This window comes from Corvus brachyrhynchos, unplaced genomic scaffold (genome assembly GCF_000691975.1).
Source record: "Corvus brachyrhynchos isolate BGI_N302 unplaced genomic scaffold, ASM69197v1 scaffold220, whole genome shotgun sequence".
Lineage (NCBI taxonomy): Eukaryota > Metazoa > Chordata > Aves > Passeriformes > Corvidae > Corvus > Corvus brachyrhynchos.
The window spans coordinates 2149867-2169899 of record NW_008236209.1 but is presented as its reverse complement, the minus strand read 5'-3'; the positions used below and the strand labels follow the sequence as shown (position 1 = coordinate 2169899).

At 40.6% G+C, this 20033-nt stretch overlaps 1 long non-coding RNA gene across 1 annotated transcript in view; it reads right to left on the bottom strand.

Annotated features, from left to right (window-relative positions):
- The window catches only part of LOC108448535, an 18270-nt gene extending 12257 nt beyond the window's left edge, over nucleotides 1-6013 (bottom strand). Inside the window, exons 1-2 of the long non-coding RNA XR_001864435.1 lie at nucleotides 5923-6013; nucleotides 4551-4657 (exon numbers count right to left, since the gene is read on the bottom strand). This is a non-coding gene — a long non-coding RNA (uncharacterized LOC108448535). The remainder of the gene's footprint in view (nucleotides 1-4550; nucleotides 4658-5922) is intronic.
- Nucleotides 6014-20033: the final 14020 nt, after the last annotated feature.

The window sequence follows — 20033 nt, the reverse complement described above, 5'->3', positions numbered from 1 at the left end:
ACATTCCATCATAAGCTGACATATTCTCTGCACTGAAGAGCTTCCTTTGCTAAGCTTGTATTTGTGGTCTTCTTGCCATGTTGCCCTTGAAAAAAAGTACAAGTTTACATTCCTGGGAACAGTGAGAAGTTTGAAAAAGAAAGAAAAAGGACAACAAAAAACCACCAGCTCTGGCAATAGCTCAGTGCTTAAAGCAGTCTGAGAAACCAACTGCCCCAAAAGTGTCCCTGTCTCCAGTCACATTTAAAAGGAATTCAGAAACAAGATAAAATAAGTTACTGCCCAAATCCCTGCTAAGAATAAAGGTGGACAAGGAAAACCAGTCACATCTTTCGTTTGTTAAAAAGATGCAAAATTGGCCCAGCAAAATTCCAGCCATTTGTCAATTTGACAGAATTCAGTTAATAGAAAAGTAACAAAAACAAAAACAACAAACAGAACAATAAATTGAGGGCTATACTTTTTCAGAACACCAAAATAAAGATAGAACACACTTCAGCTATAGAGTGCAATATCTACATTTTACTTCTTTGATACAATATCTTTCTATGAATTTCACCTGTATCTCTTCTGTTTTTACATGAAATAATTAACCACTCTCTGGAAATGCTTTTGTCATATGTGAAAAAGATGGTCAATGATTTGGGGCTTATGATAAATTAGGAAATCCCTAGTTCATCTCTTCAACATAGCTGGTGTGGTTTCACATACCATGTACCCAGGGGAGGACAGCCTCAAATTGTGACAGAAAGGTAGGGAAAAATCTCACTTTGCACCCCAAAAAGTGACACTGGTTGATTCATAGCTCCTGCTGGAAAATGGGATAGCTTAACATGTCGTGGACAATCCATCTTCCCTTCAAAGACATGCACAGCTGACTGTGCCTCCACAAAAATGCTTCATTTATAATTCTGCAACTCCTGGCTCAGAAACTTTCTCCACATTCTCAGGACCTTGAGATGGAACAATCCTGACCCTCGCTGGTGTCTTCCAGGCAGGCTGCCCCATTCCTAGATACAGTTTGCTCTGTGTTTTCCTGCCTGTCCTGTACTTCAGGACATACACACAATACCTAAATCAGCTCTGCTGCCTTTAACACAGCCCACAAGCTCTCCTGATACTGGGTATTTGGAAATGAACAGATATTTACAGACATTTTTCACATGCAAATACCTTGTGGATTTTGGATGGATGCTTGAGAGCTGACTTGTCCTTTAACCTTCCTTTGTCTGTAGCAAAGTTCAGCAATGTGGAAATCCAAGCACATTTCTCATTTCAGGACATCTCTACTGAGGGTGCTCTTTCTTTTCCTGCTTTTCCCAATGATTTTCCCTTGCACAGTAACTAGAAGCCACATACCTCTTGGAATTTCTGGTGAAGCTTTGTGTCTGTGTTTTCTCATTTTTAATAGGCTAATTTTCCTTCTCAGAAAGATTTTGTGAATTCTACAACATCTAGGAAGGCTAAGGACAAACTGTGAAGATTAGACAGTTTGCAGATTTTTCTGTCTGCTTATTAGGCACAGTGAGTTTGATCTAAATGAGTTTTCTTCGTTCTCCCTTTATTTTTCTCCCTATAATCTCTCTCACTCGCACGTAATTCACATATGAAAAGAAAAAGCCTAACAAAAGAAAGAAATGTTAAATCATTGTTCTGCTTTAAATTCTCGATCCCCTGAGTGGTTCCCAACCCACAAGTGCTTCTTTATTCCTTTCATTCCAATTACCATTTAACCATCAAACAAAATAACCAGCAAAGGAAGTAAGTTATGCAATATATGGCATTCCCCTGGAAATATTAAGTAGTTTTTACAATAGGTTATTTGACAATGCTGAGAAACAGATAGAAGTAATTAACATCAAATTGTTACTTTCCTCCAAAGGAAAATATTTGTTTAATTCCACCACTGAAATGAAAACAGAAATTTAATTACAACAGTGGTTTTTAACTGCCTGTCCAGACAAACAACAGCACAGTCATATCTCTCTGGAGTCCTATTCAATATTAATGTGGAGTGTAGGTGAGTCAGTGTGAGAACATCACAGGATGCCAACTGTCACCTTCCTCACGTTCCAGAAAAATACCAGCACACAGGAATTTAAGCTCTGTAAACTATGACCACTTGTTTAAAATAAACACATAACTATCAGACAATAAGAAAATTGAAATATCCATTTTCCCATCTTTTATGTTTGAGCTGCAGATCTAGTATATGTCTGGTCTGCAGGAGCCCACACTGCAGTTTTCCATACTCTACTGCCAGCTCTGAATTAAGATTGCACCCAATGAGATTTTCACCCAGACAAATCAGGACTATCACCAATAATCCTTGAAACACGTGGCAGCAAGGACAGGAAACTCTTGTTTTAGTCTGCAGCAAATAAGAAATAGCTCTTCAAAGCCTTCAAACATCATCTGGTGCTTAAAGGAAACCACACAAAAGCCTTGAGTTCAGTGTGACCCTCAGGGACAGCTCTGGCCTGTGGGGCTTGACCACAGGAGCAGCAGTGACAGTGACAAGGGACAAAATTTGGCTGAGCAGGAAATACAGTACATTTTAAAATCTATTTTAAAATTAGGAACAGTAACACCACAGGTGTGACAGTAGCTAGTCATCTCCTTCTTGCTTTTTCATTTTGATCTTGCTGTCATTTATTTGTATTTACAGAAAGTAGCTAATTAATTCAGAGTGCCTGTTCATTGTGGGGCTGCATTTCCTTACACACTGAATAACAACATAGAGACGGGTGGGAGAACTACAAAGGGAAAAAAACCAAACAGAAATAGGTTATGAATCTTAAAATTCTTGTGTACTGGGAGAACAAAGAATGAAAGTTGATTTAATATAAGGAATGGGATTTCTGCAGACAATTCAGAACCACAACATTCACAAAGGTGTCTTTCAGTGAGAGTAGCGGAGTAATCATCTCAGGGCTCGAAAAATCCAGCTCTCACTGTACTTCAAAATTTGACTGAAGCCAGCACCTTATCACCATTTGATAATATAATACAGGAAAAAATCCAGGAACACATTAAAGAGCTGGTTCAGTTATAACTGCAGCTGTTTCTTGTAAATTCCATCTTTTGAATAATAAAATTATTGGGCAATTAAAAGCAATTGCCTCTTCTGTTTTCCTACTGATAAACACTACAAAAGCCTCAGAACCACTGCTTTTTCCTGTTTATAGGAGAGCTCATCATCATCCTCATCACCATCCAGCAAACTGCTCCGCGTGGGTCACGCTGGATTTGTAACCCGAGCTAAAAAAGGAGCTGCAGTAAGAGCGGGTGGTTAAAGAGCAAATAATCCCCACTGGCAAAGCACAGTGCCACAAACACCCTGCCCCACTGAGCAGGCTCAAACACACTCGTGGTGTGGTTGCAGTGAGGTCTCTTGTCGAATTCCAGTGCCAAACTCATGTTTGAGTACCCGAAGTGAAACTGCTCCATGTAACAGCACACGGCTGGGGAAATTCCCTCACTTCCAACAAAACACTCTGGTGTTTGGGGCTTTTTTATCGTCTTGAGATATATTGTTCAATTTTCCTTGCCTTTACAGAGGGAACTACAACCAGCCCCTCTGCTGGCTCTGTGAGGCCACAGGCATCAGCTCAGCATCCTTCCCCTGAACTCGGCAGCCAGGAGCTCTGGTTTAGCTCAGGGACTGTTCCCTCATGACCACTTGGCTCTGTACGTGTGGCTGGAGTGGGGCTGTGGGCCCTGGGGGCTCAGACCCCCGGGTGCCAGCAGCTGCAGTGCCAGGGATGCAGGGACCAGCCCCTGAGGAGGTGCATGTTGCACGCACATATGCGTGTGCATAATATTCTGTGGATACAATATTGCTGCTAGCAAGAATTTCTCTTGCTTCTTTCCAGTCCCGTGAGATATTTTTCTCTCTCACAGAAGACAGAGCAGAGTTCTATAAGCTATGAACACCTGCGTCCTTGCAGAGCTTTGTTTATGGTACAGTAGAAAAATATTTTGACAATGGATGTTTTAGGATTTTAGCCAATCACCCCAAGGGGGGGGCTGATCCTTTATCCAATTAGGCTATGAAGAAAAACGTCTATAAAAGAGTTTGTAAAATAACTAAATAAATCAATCTTGCTGCACAATTCCTGCCTGCTGGATCTCTCTTCTCCTCCCTATGGCTGCGGGATGCTGTAATAATATTCCTATTCTAACAAATGGAATTCCAGCCTGATCAGTCAGGGAGGGGAACAGGACGGGGCTTTTGATCCTGTTTGTGCACGAGGAGTGAATGTGAGGGTACAGAGCTGCTCAAAGAGATGTGTGCACCTACCCCAAACACGTCCAGTCTCACCCACTGCATCTCCATCAGTGAGTGACTAAGTTCAGCTTCTTCTTTTTTTACATATTTACTTGTTCAATAACACTTTCTGCACTTTTAAGCAATTATAATTTGCAAGAAGTTCTGAACTTCTACCTCCTATGCATAAATTATTTGCTGCTATGCTGGTTCAAAATGCCTGTGCTGAAATGGAGTAGGGCAGGATTTTCACAGGCCAGCTGGAAACTGCATGATTTACCTGAGAGAACACATGCAAGTTGCAGTGATCAGCTGTCATCAGCTCGGTGGCAAAACCTCTTCATCAGCCATAGGCTCCAACAGAGTGTATGTGATAAATTTTGTCACCTGCAGTGGGATGAAAGGTAATGCAAAATTTATTAGTACTAGACAAAAATAGCGAATATTTGGATAAAAGTTTCAGTGTAAATGGCACAGAAAAGACTTGCTTTCCCCTTCCATTTCAGATTGTAATGAATATTTAAAATTTTCAACAACATATTCAACCAATAGTCTAAAGACTGTATAACTTTTCAAACTTAAAAAGTGATGCAAAATACGGAGTAGAGGAAGTGCGGGATGCTAGGGTTCTACTTCTGATCATGGTAAATTCAATGACCAGCTGATTGATTGAGATAAATGAGGAGCAAAAGCAAACAAAATAGCTTGAGGTGATAGTTAACTGATCACAAAAAAAATCAAATAAATCACACTTTTGGGGAAATTTCTAGTGGAGTGACATTTGCAGCTGTTTGTGGGAAGTGATCCACTGAAAATGTCAAAGCTCTTTACCCTCTGCTCTAACACACAATCCCAAACTTTGATGTTCATTATACACAAAAATAAATTAATATTCAGACCTTCTAACAAAAGAAGAAGGATTTTCTCTAAGGGCCTTGACAGTTAAAAATTTGTAGAACACCTTGAGAACTAAAATAAAGAGGAAATACAAGAAAAGCTTCCTCTTTGCAATGTTGCAAGGCAGATCCTTCTGCACTTCATTATACCCCAGCAGGAGTAATGCTGGGAGTGGGAAGGGCTGGCACCCATCACACACCGGCTGAAGCAGTTTCTTTACAACATCATCACAGTGCCAGGAAAATTAATCCACAAACACCAGAGGTTTATGTCCAAAAAGGAGACAGAGGAGTCCCGTTACTTTATTCGAATAAAGGGAGAGCCCGTGGAGCATTTCCCCTGAGGTTTCTCCAGCTGTTAAGAGGGCGCAGCCTCCTTTTTATCCCAATTTCCCGGCTGCATTTCCCTCTCTCTTTCCCCATTGGCTGAGGTACTTCCCAAATCCCCTAATACAGACCCCATTCTAATGTATACCCCCCCCCTTTTTCTTTTCCTATGGAATAATTGGTTCTTCCCATCGCTTCTTTCGTCTCTCAGTACTTAACTTTACCTATCAGCAGACCCACAGTTTGTTTGTAAAGACAAATCCCTCTCACTCCTTGCATCAATCTGTGGAATTCCTCCCATTGTTTCTTTGACCTCTCAGTATTTGGCTTTTACCTAGCAGCAGAACCACAGTGTGTTTGTAAAGAAAAATCTATCTCATTCCTTTCAATAGGGAAAATAGTCTGAAAATCTGTCCTCTCTCCTCTCACCAGGCTCCCAGATCCCTTCTGCTTGGTGCTTCTCGCACGCCTCTGCAGGGAACTGCACTTTTCTGGGCCAGTGCAGGACTCAGGTGTACACACACGCCTGAAACAGAAAAGACACTCTGCATCTCGAGTTCCAAACTTCAAACTTCAGACCAGACAGGCACAGAGACCAACAGAGGCATCTGACCAACATTAGAAAGTAAGAAAAACAATAATGCTGGAGTGTGAAGTGCACATTGATGGGTGACCAGAGGCCACAGAAGTGACTGATTTCTGTATACAAAGAAACATTCTTGCTGTATCGCCCATTTCAAAGCAGCAGCTCTTATCTTCATTTACAGCTAATCTGCTAAAACACACCCGAGAAGTGTTGTAGGAGTAAAAGCCACTGAATGTTCCAGTCATTTTACAAGCAACACTTAATTTTACTGCTACCGTGTTAAGCTGAGCAATGGAAGGAAACACAATCAAATGCTCATTGTATTTAAAGGGCTTCAAAAAGATCAATTATCTTTATATGGATAAGAAGCTGCTATCGATTTCCACAGTGTTATTCAAATTCCATTTAAGCAATGAATTGCTCTGCTTTGTTATCAGCAAGAGGAATGCATTATGGTGGTGCAACCCAATACTTAACACTGCTCAAGCAAGCACAGAGCAGTGGCTTCTCTAAACCAGGGAAATCTCTCCAACATCGATCTTTCTAATGGAATGGAGCGAGAAACAGATTTCTTTTCCAGCATTCCTAGGAAGACACTGGGCAGAAATAGTGCATCTCTAAAAGATGCAAGGTAAAACCCACTTAGAGATGCCAGCAATTCAGTCCAGGGCTGTACCTGGCTGTGGGTTTGGGGACAAAAGAAAATCACTTTCATCGAATCACAGGCAAGGCTGACTACCTTCGAGGGAAATTCACTGGCATCCAAAGTGTCACAAAGAAGAAAAACCCTTCCTGGATGCCTAATCAAGCCAAGCAAGTCTTTACATATTACACAAATTTTTTTCTTCCACATTTTAGTCGATTTAACCCGGTAATTTTATGGAAATGCTGGCTTTTGAACAATTCCGAACCTCTCCACAAATTGATATGAATTTAGGCAAGAGAAAAGAAGTTATTCATGGTTTGAAAGGACAGAGTCAGGCCTAGAAAGAAAATCTGATGAAAATACAAGTGTTTGCAGCATTTCTTTGGCATCTCCTGTCAGCCTGCTTGATTACAGCTTGATTTTCTTCAATCAAAACACAGCTACACCCCCAAACAGTTGTGTCAATCCAATCAATCCACTTTGTGTTCACCAACAGAAAAAAAATAGGTACCAAATTGGGCTGAAGGTTTTTATTAACCTCCAGGGAAAAAGAAAAATATCAGAACTGATAATACCTAACTCCCTGTGTAGATCACAGCATCAGAAAAAAGCTGTGGAGGGAATCTAAGGTTTCTAAGATTACCTTGGAAACCTTGGTAAAAGAACTACAACAAGAGGAAAAAATACCCATTTCTCATAGAATACTGCTCTCTAGAGGAAGGGCAGCTAAGAGGCACAATTTAAAATGGATTTAAGTCTTGTTTTATCAAATTTAAGAGTAGTTTTCAAGTCTGCCCACTTCCAAACTGCAGGCAAAGCCTCATCTCCCCAAAAAGGCTCTGCTCAGATGGAGATCTGCAGCTGGGTCAGCAAGCCCTGAAGTGAAAATGTAGATTCAGTGGCACAGTGCCCCAGAGGACACAATGCAGTGAATGAGGACAGAGTTTCATTTGATGTTAGGATTGTGAACACGTTCTTGTTGCCTTTTCTGGTTTCTCTCTTTTACCTTTCCTCACAATTAAGGAAAATTGCTACCCCAGCCAAAACCAGCACATTGAACTATCTCCAAAGTCCCCCACCTGTGAGATTTGACTGCTTTTGCAGGTTTTATAAAATTTCCAGCCTGAAGGATAAAACGCTGACCTGCAGTTTGGAAAAATGCAGTATTTTCTTGCATAAGAACACCCATCCGAGGAAGGAGGCAGCATCTTGCTGCACTCACCACGACAGCTCCTTGGAGGACCTTCACCTTCGGCTGGAGAACTCTCCCACTGAAGTGGAATGATTTTCCCAAGCTCTTCACTCTCCTGGTTACCCAGACATTGTCCTGAGCCCTCCCTCTTGGACAGCCAGCTGCCACAAGTTACTGTTTTCTTATTTGCTGTCTAATAAATCCATACTGTGGAGTTGGTAATTGTCCCGATCCCTGTTACATTTTGACTGGGAGCCTGTGAATAGCCCTGCTGTCAATAGCAAACACAGCAACCAGGGGATGTGTGCAGCACGTTTGATGTGAGAAATGAAAAATCAATGTAATATGCCCTTACTGTAGGCACCTGCAGATAACATCCAATAGAATTGATTAAGTCCTACACAATAGATAATAAAGCTAATTAAAACCCAACTGGAACACCACAGTGCAGCTCCACATTTAAATGCAGTGGTGAAGACAATGGAAGAAGAAATTAAAGAGAAAACTTAGATATGACTAATGGAGGAAGGTATCAATATACACCTAGATAAAGGTTTATTATTGCCCCATAAAGTCAAAACACATCCACAGTGTTCATATTTTGCTTATCCTGAACACAAAAAGTATAACCTCATATGTTGCAGTATAACTTTGACACACTTTTTAAATTAAATAGCAATCCACGTATTCACATTATTCTGCTGAGATAGAATAATTTCCTTTTATTCTGCTCCTAGATATCACAGTTTAAAAGATTTAATGATTTTATAATCTTCAAGCTAAGTGTCCAAAATAATATCTGAAACAAAATGACAATGTAATAAAACTAGCACCAAACTTTAATGTGACATTTCCTGCATTCCCTATGGATCCAGAACTTCATTTAGTTGGAAGTTTCTCTATTGACTGCAGATACACCCCTGTAGTTACAACTGCCACTTTGAAAGGAAGAATGTGATAAAGGAACAAAAGGAAGGAAGCAAGGGAGGAAAAAAACCTTTCTTATTTTAATTGGGTATTGCAGAAGAAACCCTATCCTGGATGTAACTCTAAAAACCAACTAATTCTCACTTTCACTTCTCTTATCCATTCCTAAAGCTCATTCCTTAAAAGCACAAAGCAAACAGAATCCCATCAGAACAATCTGGTTTGCATAGCAGATGAGACTGGGAACGATAAATGCCTCTCATTATCTAGGGAAACTTTCAAAAGAATAAAAGGGTCACAGCTGTTTGTAAGCAGGACAATATTAGAGACTTCCTCAGAATTGTGTTAGGAAGTTCTGAAATAACATTTTTTGGTTTACTATTATCAAAGAACACTTCAGACAGGAGTAAAGTTTGGTGCCCTTCAGAATAAACTTCAGAACAGCAGGGGCAAAAGAAACAGTTCTGTGCAGTGTAATTCTCACAGCAGCTGTGCCAGCCTGCAGTGCCCGAGACCCTGAGCAAACACAGCATGCCACGACTCCTCTGGGCAGCAATTTAATAAACAAAGGGCTTCTGGATTAGACAAGGCTACATCTAGGTTACTTTATCTTCTTTATACCTGGCTAATCTGGGGTGTTCCCACCAAGATACACAGAACAGATTCAAGGGACACAGAGCAGGCAAACACCAGCTCAGCGCTGCTGCTCAGTGCACGAGGTGGAGTCCTGCTCCCAAAGTCCTGGCAAAGACTGATGGCTTCAGTGCAAAACCACTCAGTATCTTCCTTCCATCCACCTGGTATCCTCTATCATGTGTCTATTATGCATTGTTAATTGGGCAAATATTTAGCCACAGTTTAAAGAGGGCCTGGAAGCCAATGAATTTCCATGTCCTCACTTTGAACCATTCACATTTGATTTCTGTGTTGGAAGTGTTTCCTGCTTTGACCTGTTCTACAGCAGCCTTTCAGAGGTCAAACAAAAAGTAGAGGAGCTGCAATCCTGCACTCCTGCATAGACTGGACTTTGGCAACTGGGCCATGAATTGTCTGTCTGTCCAGCTGCTGGCTCCTGGCTGTCCTGAGCAGTTGAATCATTCATTGTCCAGTTGAACGACTGTGTCATCTCCAGCCCTCCTGAACACGGTGCGTGTAACAGGGAACCACTTCTGGTCTTTACTAAAGTGTTTTACAATGAAGGACCAACACTCCCACAGGTCAGAAGGATGCTGGTGTAGAGTACAACACCAGGAAAACCAGAGTGCAAGTGGAGCAGGAAAGTGAGTCTGGCCTTGAAATCTGAAACCACATTTTTGTTGAGATCTGGTACAACTTATTATCTACACAGTGTGTTAGCTTAAGCATAACAGCAAAAGGCCTTTTAAATCAGTTTAAAACTTAAGATAAAAGAAATTCTTCTAATAAAAAAAAAAAAAATTGCCCATATTTTGCTTTTGTGCAGAAACTCCATAAGGAAACAGATAAAACATGGTTCTATACGATCCATCCTTTTCTTGTGAAAAGATACTGTGAGTGACAGCTCTCCTGTGGTCCCGAGAGCAAGCTGCCTAATGAACAGCAAGAGCTCTTTAGTGTTAATGAAAACATCCTGTCTAACTCCCCTTCAGACACCGTCTTTCACTCAGTGACGATCACCTTTAAAGTTGCCACAATTCCCTGCTCTGAAGGAGCAGCTGAGCTTGTCAGCAGCCTGGGTGCGGTGTCAGAGATTGCTGAACTGCTCCTGTTAATGGAGTTACTGATCAAATCCCCACGTGTTGGGTTGTCAAGTTTTTATTAAGCAATAACATCTTTGGAAGATTCCAGCTACCAAAGGTTTAAAATGAAAGGTGTGGGGCTTTTTCATCCTTATATTAGAAAAAATGAAGTCTTCCTTCTGACATTTTAAAAACCTATCTCGCATCTATTTCTAACAAACAAAATTTTCAAGCACTTAGTGGGGTATTGTGGTGACACCCAAATAGCAGAAGAGCAGATTAGGACTTTCAGTGATTGGATGGAGAATGTTACAAATAGAATAACATGCAAAACTATGAGAAGGGCTCGAGGTTTCTCTATGCCACATGCACATGTGTATCAACTCTTACTGACATTTTAGGTATTATGTGCAAAAGAAGAGGGCAGCAGACTTCAGATGAATTAACATCCTGTCTTCTTGTAAGGGAGAATAAGGAACCTTAGTCTTGTTGCGTATCTACAGAATTCATGCATTTCTTACTAACTTTAAATCTCTATTAGCCATATGTAGCAAGTCCATCTGTTTTTACTAAATTTGTCTACAAAACCTCTCTATGCATATGATAATTACATATTGATCTTGAATGTTCTTGTATACTCAAATATTCCACTGGAGCTCGTTGGCCAATCTCCTTATGGTAATTAGTGGTTAGAAGAGCTCTGAAACAATCTCATTATGATAGGAAGGAAAGCAGCCTTTTCAGGACACCAGGACACCCACAGTTTTGGTTTTGCTAGGGCTTTTTTGTTTTTTTTTTTTTTTCCTGGATTTCAATAAAGGAGTTATCAGTGCAGTAAACAGGGAAGAGAATATGAAATTGTGTCTATGGCAACCATATTATAGCTTTCCACTTTGTATGTCTCTGGCTTTTCAGTAGATTCTCGTATTCACACTCATTTTTCCTGTAAACAGGTCAGTTAAAACATATCTCAGAACTGTTTCACAATTGCTACCAACTACAAGACTGGATCTGTAACTTCTCATTTAAAAATGAAAGAGTCTTTTTAGGAAGAAAAATTGAAAAAAAAAAAAAAAGAAATCTCTACTGAGCTAATTGCTTCCTAGAAAGCTTCTGCTGTTGTTGCTATCTGGCACCAAACTCTGCTACTTGCAGACAACTATTGCAAGAATATTTACAAGAGGATAAGTGCAGTTCTGAAGGAATGATATATTTTGAGATGAAAAAAAAAATCCTAAATTTCTAATGATATAAATTTAATTTCTAAAATTACTTTGAATAAAACTTGCATGTCTCCTGTTAGAGGTGGTTTTGGGGTTTGGGTTTGTTTTCTGTTACCCAGAAAAGAGCTATAAGTGCTATCTGTAATAAAATTGATCTGTTCTGAATTAAAAGAATGAAAAGCTGTCTTTAACATCCAGATTTACTACTGCTGATACGGGGGGTGTAGCATTAAGGCAACATACAAGAGGTGTAAGGTAATTTGAAGTATTAGAAATGTCAGTGCTCCCACAGATCATGCTTCATTCATACTTGTCACTTGTCCCACACCAGCATTGAGGATTATGGAAAAAAGAATTTGACATAATAAACAAAACATACTTAAGAGGAATGTTTGCAGGCTACAACAGGAATAAAAGAATGCATTGTTTTCATGCAATAATTCAGTGGCAAAAGGCTGCCAACCCGCAATAGGAACTCTTTTAACTTGTCATAAATGTTTACTATCTATTTTCAGTGAGCTGCTGATTTCTCAAACTCATTCTCTCCAAGGAACTTTCTAGAGACCTTCCCAGCATGTTTTCCATGAGGTGAGCTCTGCACACTCTGCTACTTGAGTACAGTTCAACCCTAATCTAGATTTAACCTCATACAAATATCAGAGCCTTGCAGTTCATGATTGTTTGAAGGAAGGGACTGGCCATGAATCCATGACTTGATATTAGCTTTTGGAGCCCCCTTTTGTATCTTCTCTATCCCTTTAAAAACACGATGCAACTCATTTTCATGTCCATGTTTTAAAACTAATCCTCTCTCTTGGCCCCTAAACCACATAAAGAATTAAATCTTTACTGTTATAAAGTCTCCTCAGACTTCTTAATGCTTAATAAAAAATAATGACAGTTAAAACTGGTTTAATACTCACATTCCAATCCCCTGCCTACCTCTTTCCTCTCCTGGGTACTGTTTTAAGACACGTTCCCTATCCTGGGCTTCCTTTTGCATTCCTTAATGAGCAGCAGAGTGGTCTCTTAACTGTCCTGCATGTAAATGGATTAAGTTTCACATGAACAGAGATCCCCAGGTATGTGTTAGGAAAGCTGTAAGCAATTGTGTGAGATGGGATGAGAGTGGAAACGTAATTCACCTGCTCCTGACAGCAGAAGCACCAACTCTCTGCAGCATTTATTTTGACTCCCAATGAAAAGACCCTTTTAACTTGTCGCATCTTTTATTCAGCAACTCATTTTCTGCTAAGCATTAAAAGCCAGTAGGGTGTGAGGATTTGTTCCAAGGCTTGCTGAGATATTACTTACATAAAGGAGTTGCAGATCATTTCTGCTGAGTAAAGCCACTGGGGATGTTTGAAATTCAAATCCATCTTACCCCCACCCAGCACACAGAGTTGTTTCTTCTCCCTTCTCTTTGGTACTCCTCCCAACACTCTATTTTGCTCCCTATTTTTCTGCAACTTTTATTCTTTCCACTGTAACATCTGAAAATAATAACTCTCTAAAACATTTGAGGGCATCATCTACATTATTGTTCCTATCTCTGAGAAAACAGTGTTCCATTAGAACTGGTTTAAGCTTACATGGCTACTCAACATAATATTTCCAGGCAAAAATGATCAAAGTGAAGTTTGTTTTCAGGATGAACCACTACCATTTTGGACAGGTCACTCTTAGATCAGGCCTTTTATACACATAGAGTCCCTCATATATATATATATAGGAACCCTGCATCAAAGCCAGCCCTGCTGGCAGCTGTACAGGTAATGACCTCAAGTAACAGCAAGTCTGTCAGCATGATACAGTCAGAACTTTTTCCTTGGTAGATTTATGGCATCTCTTTCTCACCAACTAAGAAATTACAAGTTTGCACACTTGTGTAGAGAACAACATCGTATGAGGAAAGAGAGAAGTTTCTCTCTTAGGGACGTTTATGAGATAAACAAACCCTCTGTAAGAGGGTACAAATCCTCAGTGACATGAATAATTCCCTCCAGTACATAGCAAAGAAGCAAATTAAATATGATTTACATCAATTTATTCAATTTATCAATGCTTTAGTCATTAGCCCTCATTCCCTGTCAAGCACAATAATAATGTCAATGTTAACTTTCAGATTAGAACCAATTATCCAGGTCCTGTAGTGGCTAGTGGAAAACACATACCAAGGAAAATTATTGAAATACGACCCTTTCAGCTCCCTATTGAACCAGAGAACAACCTACACATGGATGCCACGTAAATTAACATTCCATTGCCTGTAAAGCAAACCCTCAACAGCTTTCTTGGGATGTAGACATGAACTGAGTTACCCCACACTTGTATTTCAGTCTGTGTTGTGTTATCCAGCACCCAGCTCCTCAAAGGCTCCTCTGTTGCACGTCTCAGTCTCACCCTTTGGTATTTCCATCACAGCCCTTGGGTTAGTCAAGAAACTACCCGGTAAAATGCAGAAAAGGACCCTGGAATGGAGTAGAATTCTGTCACAGAAACATGTATTCTCATTGCTTTTGTACCCTGATGTTCACCTCAGCAATCAATATACTACATTGCTTTTATCAGTGTCAAGAGAACCTCTAAAATTTTGCTTGGGCATTCTCCAGGGAGATGGAATATGTGAATGTGTGCCCCTAGCTGATTTAAAAATGAGCCTAAATCTCACCTCCAGAGAGTATATTCCAGCTGGTACCTCGGCAGATCCAGCACTGGTTTAACTGGACAAGGGCAGGGACAAGGCAGCAAATGCCCCCATGATTTGCTGGTTCCTTGAGAGATCTGCTGCTCTTGGGAGCTGGCAGCTGTAAGGATGTGGAAGAAAACTGAAGATGTAATTGCACCATTATTCAAGTACTGCTAGGGCCTCCTTACAGCCCCGCAGCTCTGACAAAAACACAGCAGAAACGGGAGAACAGCAGAATGGGATGCAAAGAGGCAGCATGAAAAGACCAGGGTGAGTGAAAAGGCGGTCAGGCACTGGGTACAGATTGATTTAAATGGGGGGGAAGGAAAAGGAGCACAGTGTCCAGAGAAAGAGCAAAACCAGCTTTAATTAGTTTTTCCACCAGCCCAAAACAGATTGGCAACTGCTAAACTCAGCAATCACAAAAACCCCATCTGGAACCACCACCAGAATCTGCCCCTGCGTTCTAAGAGCAAAGCACAGCGAAACCTTCCAGGGGCTAGGGGACACCATCAGATACATCCCAGCCCTGCAGTAACCCCTCACTGTCCAAAAGTCCTAATCCAGATTCACAGTCACCCAGAGTCAAGGCTCAATTTACAGCAAGTCCAGCTTTTGGGAGTACAGCCACACCAGCGTGGCACTGCCACCAAGCCAGGCAGGGTGTGAGGGCACAGCTCAGCCCAGCTGACACAAGGAGAACCCAAATCACCCACAAATTCAGGCTCTCCTCACCCGTGATGCCTTAAGTCTCTCACCAAAGATTGTCCAGGCAGTGAAGGTAATTCTTCGATGGTAGATGGGAGATATCTGAGTTCTGGAGAGCAGCAGGATTTGGGATTGCTCAGTCTGGAGATGAGAAGGCTCCAGGGACACCTTACTGCAGGTTTTCAGTGCCTGAAGAGGCTAAAGAAGAGCTGGAGAATGACTTTTGACAAGGACATGGAGTGATAGGACAAAGGGAATGGCTTCCAATGGAGAGGGCAAGGTTAGATGGGATATTAGGAAGAAATTCCACCCTGTGAGGGTGGTCAGGCCCTGGCACAGGGTGCCCAGAGAAACTGTGGCTGCCCCTGGATCCCTGGAAGTGCCCAAGGCCGGGTTGGACGGGGCTTGGAGCAGCCTGGGCTAGTGGAAGGTGTCCCTGCCCATGGCAGGGGTGGGATGGGATGGGCTTTAATATCCCTTCCAACACAAGCCATTCTGGGATTCTGTGATTTCGCAAATGTATCTTTTGCTTGTTTCTTGCAAATTACTGGAACTTCATGGAGGAAGCCAAGCTCCTGAAGCATTTCTGAATCTGGGCCTTTGTGTCAGGAAACTCCATGAAAATTATCACGTGTCATAAGCTTATCTAAACCACAGATTTTAGTGGGGAAAAAAACAGGGAGTATGATTCTATGATTCTTTGTGCAGACTGGTGACAGGATGTCAGCGTTCCTTAATGTATTATATTAGGAAGGATTTCAGTCTGAAGCATAAGCATTATCAGATAGATGAGCTTAAAAACAACCTTGGAAAATAATCACAAGTTTTATTTTTCTTGTGTTGTCTGATCACTAAAAAGCATCTTTAAAAATTTGTCTTATAGTGCTGAGATGAAGAAAACACGCCTTCAGTGATATTTGATTGCTCCTTGGTAGATAATTATTTGTTCAAACAAAAGCACCCGAATTTCCTTTGCAATCCTTTGCTGCCATCTGTTGGCAAGGAGTTGTTGAGAAGAAGCAATCTGTTGACACAAGTAACACTAAAAGGAAATGCTTGTCTACATCCCATGAAATGCATAAATGGACGTGATCACAGTTGCATCATTTGGTCTGCTGTATTTTTTTTTCCTCTTGCTGCAACCTTAGATTTCAAAAAGGGTGAGAGAGGTGCTGAAAGTCAACATTGCCAAAATTCCCAAATCTTGTAATGCTTAAAGACATTTCCTCAAAAAAGGAAAAACAAACAAAAAAAAAAACCCAAAAAACAAAAGACAAGAAAAGAAACAAGAAAAGAAACAAGAAAAGAAACAAGAAAAGAAAACAAAAAACAGACGAGGGGAAGGCTTATCTTTTCAAGAGACTGAAGACAGAGGCAGCATTTTTTTCTTTTTTGTACTAAACCTTTTTTGTACTCCTGTATTTGTTCCAGTGGGAGTTACTTACTGCACCTCCTGCTTTTTTAGGTAGCTGTGTGTTTGTAAGCCTACTTTTTGTAAGCCTAGTCACTAGAATTGAAAGCACAAGGCCTGGCTGCACTCTGGCTGGGGAGCCTAGCAGGTGAATTTACCATTATTACACTGAGCCTGACTTAACCATCGCCTTTTCCATCTTTCTGTTCATGAACTGCAGATCTGATCCCAATGAACAGGCACCTAAACCCTCACAGCAAGTCGAGTCACACATTTACAAACTGCACACAGATGTGAAGACACTCTGAAGAGGATTCAGGTGCAAAGGATGATGCCAGAGCAGCAGCTGTGCCTCGTGCTCACAGCAGACACACACAGCCATAAACTTCCAGCCCTCCTTAGCTCCTTGACCTCAGGCTCACTTGCTGACCTCGGGAGCTGCAAACGGTGGAAAGGCAGGTAAAAAACAGAAGCAGGAATCTGATCCCATCTCCGGCTAGAATACAAACATCTGGGTTTGACTTTGATGGATAAATGCTACACCAAGCCCAGAGAAGCCAAATGAAACAGTTAATGTCGATGTTTAATTCCTGAGAATGGCCCTGCACTTTGGTGCTGTTTCTTTAATTCCTGGCTGATGGAAAAAAATGCCCATTCTGAGTTAATCAAATCACCCCAATCACAAATCTTAAAAGAATTAGGAGTCAAGGTAGATGTCTCCCAAGTGCTAGCATTTCAGAATTGGACACTTTCTGAGGCACAGCTTGATGGATATTTTAAGGATAAATTGAAAGATATGAAGGATTGGGTCAATCAGTTCAATTGGAATAATCTGCTTAGTAAGTTTTTACAGTAACCTCAAGTGAGAGTTCTACTGAGATCAAGTTTTTGCACTGGCAGCAAGTCCTTTTGTCCTCTAAAATACCATCTGTTAGATTCAGAACACAGCAAAACCAAGACCTCCATCGTCAGCAAAAAAGCTCTATATATTTTGGGTTCGTTTTTATTAACCTCAAAAGAACACATTTCTGTGAGACCACAAAAAATTAGGGAGAAGCTGGAAATCTAAAATTATATTAGTGCCGAAGTCCAGAAATATATGGAATATCCAAGTTGAAACAAATATTAGTACCAACTCATCCCCTTAAAAACCCAAAAATATCCCAGTTACCAATACTGCCATATTGCAAAAGAGAAGTTTCCAGAAAGTGCTCCCATTTGGACTCCATTTGGAGAACTGCCATGAAGGGATTTAGTCTACTTTAGCCAATGTCAGCTAATAACTTATCTGCCCAGATAATGCATCACAAGGTCTTTATATTTAATCTAAGTCCAACAAAAATATTTGGGAATAATGAGGGTTCTGTCACAGGTGTCCTTTTCTTTATGAGAAATTTACCACCAAAGGAAAGCACAACATAATCCATAATGGTTATAAGGTGGCTTTTCACATGCAAAAGTTCAACTAGATCCTCACGTCATGTGTAAAAGTCTTATAGGCATTATAAATAGCCATATAAAAATATATATGTATATATAAAACCTTAGCTAATAATTAATATGGTAAAATAAATAAGGGAAGTGATAAAATTTATCTGGTTTTCAGGTAGAAAATTTTGTTTTGTGGAAGGTAGAAGCTGAAGCCAGTTACTGTAGTGTCATAAAGCTGTTTGTAGGCCAAGTTACCAAAGAAATCCAGAATGCCTTCTGCCTTCCAAAAACCATATTTCCAAATTATTTCCTACCGGGGAACACGAGACAGGACTAACCACAAACACTTCAAAAGATTGATAACAAGTGATAAGTTACCTTGATTTTATTTTAAAATGTGAGTTTTCCTTTTTAAAAAGACAGATGAGTAGGAAACAAATTTTACGCTGTTCTTATACTGAGCATCAGTTTTATTTCTCTGTTATTGTAGTTTTAATTTTCAGCTGCAGCACCTAGAAAACCAGGTTAACTTTCTTTTAATTGACACCAGATGGCACTGCAAAAAAATGAGCCACGATAAATACTGGACCTGAATAACACAGAATCATCCTAAAGTCCTAGAAAGTTTTGGGCTGGAAGGGCCTTAAAGATCATCTCTTTCTAACCCCTCTGCCACAGGTTGCATCTTCTGCTTTGAAACCAAGCTTAAAACCAAGCACACAACTGTATTTTCAAAGCACTGAAAGCCCATATTCAGATTTAAGAAGAACACAGCAGCTGCAAACAAACTTGGTGTGCCAGGTGGGGAATTAAAATCAGAGCTGCATTTGTGCAAAATCTCAATTGAAAAAAAGACACGCTTACATTCTGAAGGTGCCTGCATCTATTATGAAAATTTTATTCCAGAGAAGTTAGGTTCTATTTATTTTACATTGATCACACTCATAACTAGTTGTTGTCTCCTTGCAGTGTTGCCCAAAATACCTGCAGCTTTTTAAAATAAAAGTGTGTAAGTAAAGCCTTGCTTAGAGTGTAGATCTGAGCTTTGAGTACCTGTCAGAAATGGCACCTCCTGTTTCAGGAGATTCTCCCTCCAAGACTGCTTTCACTCCCAGTTTCACTGTATTGCCTAAATTAAACTTTCAGGAATCCATCTGGAGGCCAGGAGCACAGCTAGAAGAAAGCGAGCTGGATTATCGCCTTTGCTCACACAGCACGGTTTGCCAAGGGTGCAAAGGAACAGGAGGAAGGCAAAAGGAAGGGGAAAGGGATCTATGGACTTAAAACTGCTCTGAAGACCTGCAAAGGTGCTCCTGTGTACTACTGACACACAGCCTTGCTCCAGTAATGCACTCTGAGCATAAACCTTCACCTAAAATGATTATTGTCATTATCACCACGGCTGTCATCAGAGGAAGGACCTGTCAAAGGCCAGCACAGATGGGCAACTTGACTAAGTGAGGAAAAAAAAAAAACTGTGGAACATAAACTAACAGTGCCTGAGTCTGATAGAAGCTGAGAGAGCTGCTTGGCTTTAAAAGACAGCCTTTGTGCACAGGGTAACAGCAATAAAAGTGCTTTTAGGATACACGGGGCCTCTAAGAATGTGACTAAAACATTTTTGTCATCATTTTCTGCCTTAAAATTGTGACCTATAGAAAAGCACAAAAATTCTCTGTGGCCTTGAATTACAGTACCATTTCTCTGCCCATATTCATCCCCTTAACCCTTTGGGGTGCCCTCCAAAGCCTGGCTGCTGTAGCAGGTCCAAGACACAGCCGAGTGCAACCCCTGCAAGGTGCTTAAGATGCTAATTTTATTTATTTATTCAAGATTACTAAAAAGTGTAATCATTATGCCTCATATCACCACAGGTAAGCCTTTACTAATTTTTTCATCAAATGTTGATATGTAATCTGTCCATGGACTTTATATTTCTATAGGGCCAAGGAGAAGTTTAATTTTTAATCCCCTTTGTGATCTGCTTTAAAGACAGAACTGCACTGGTG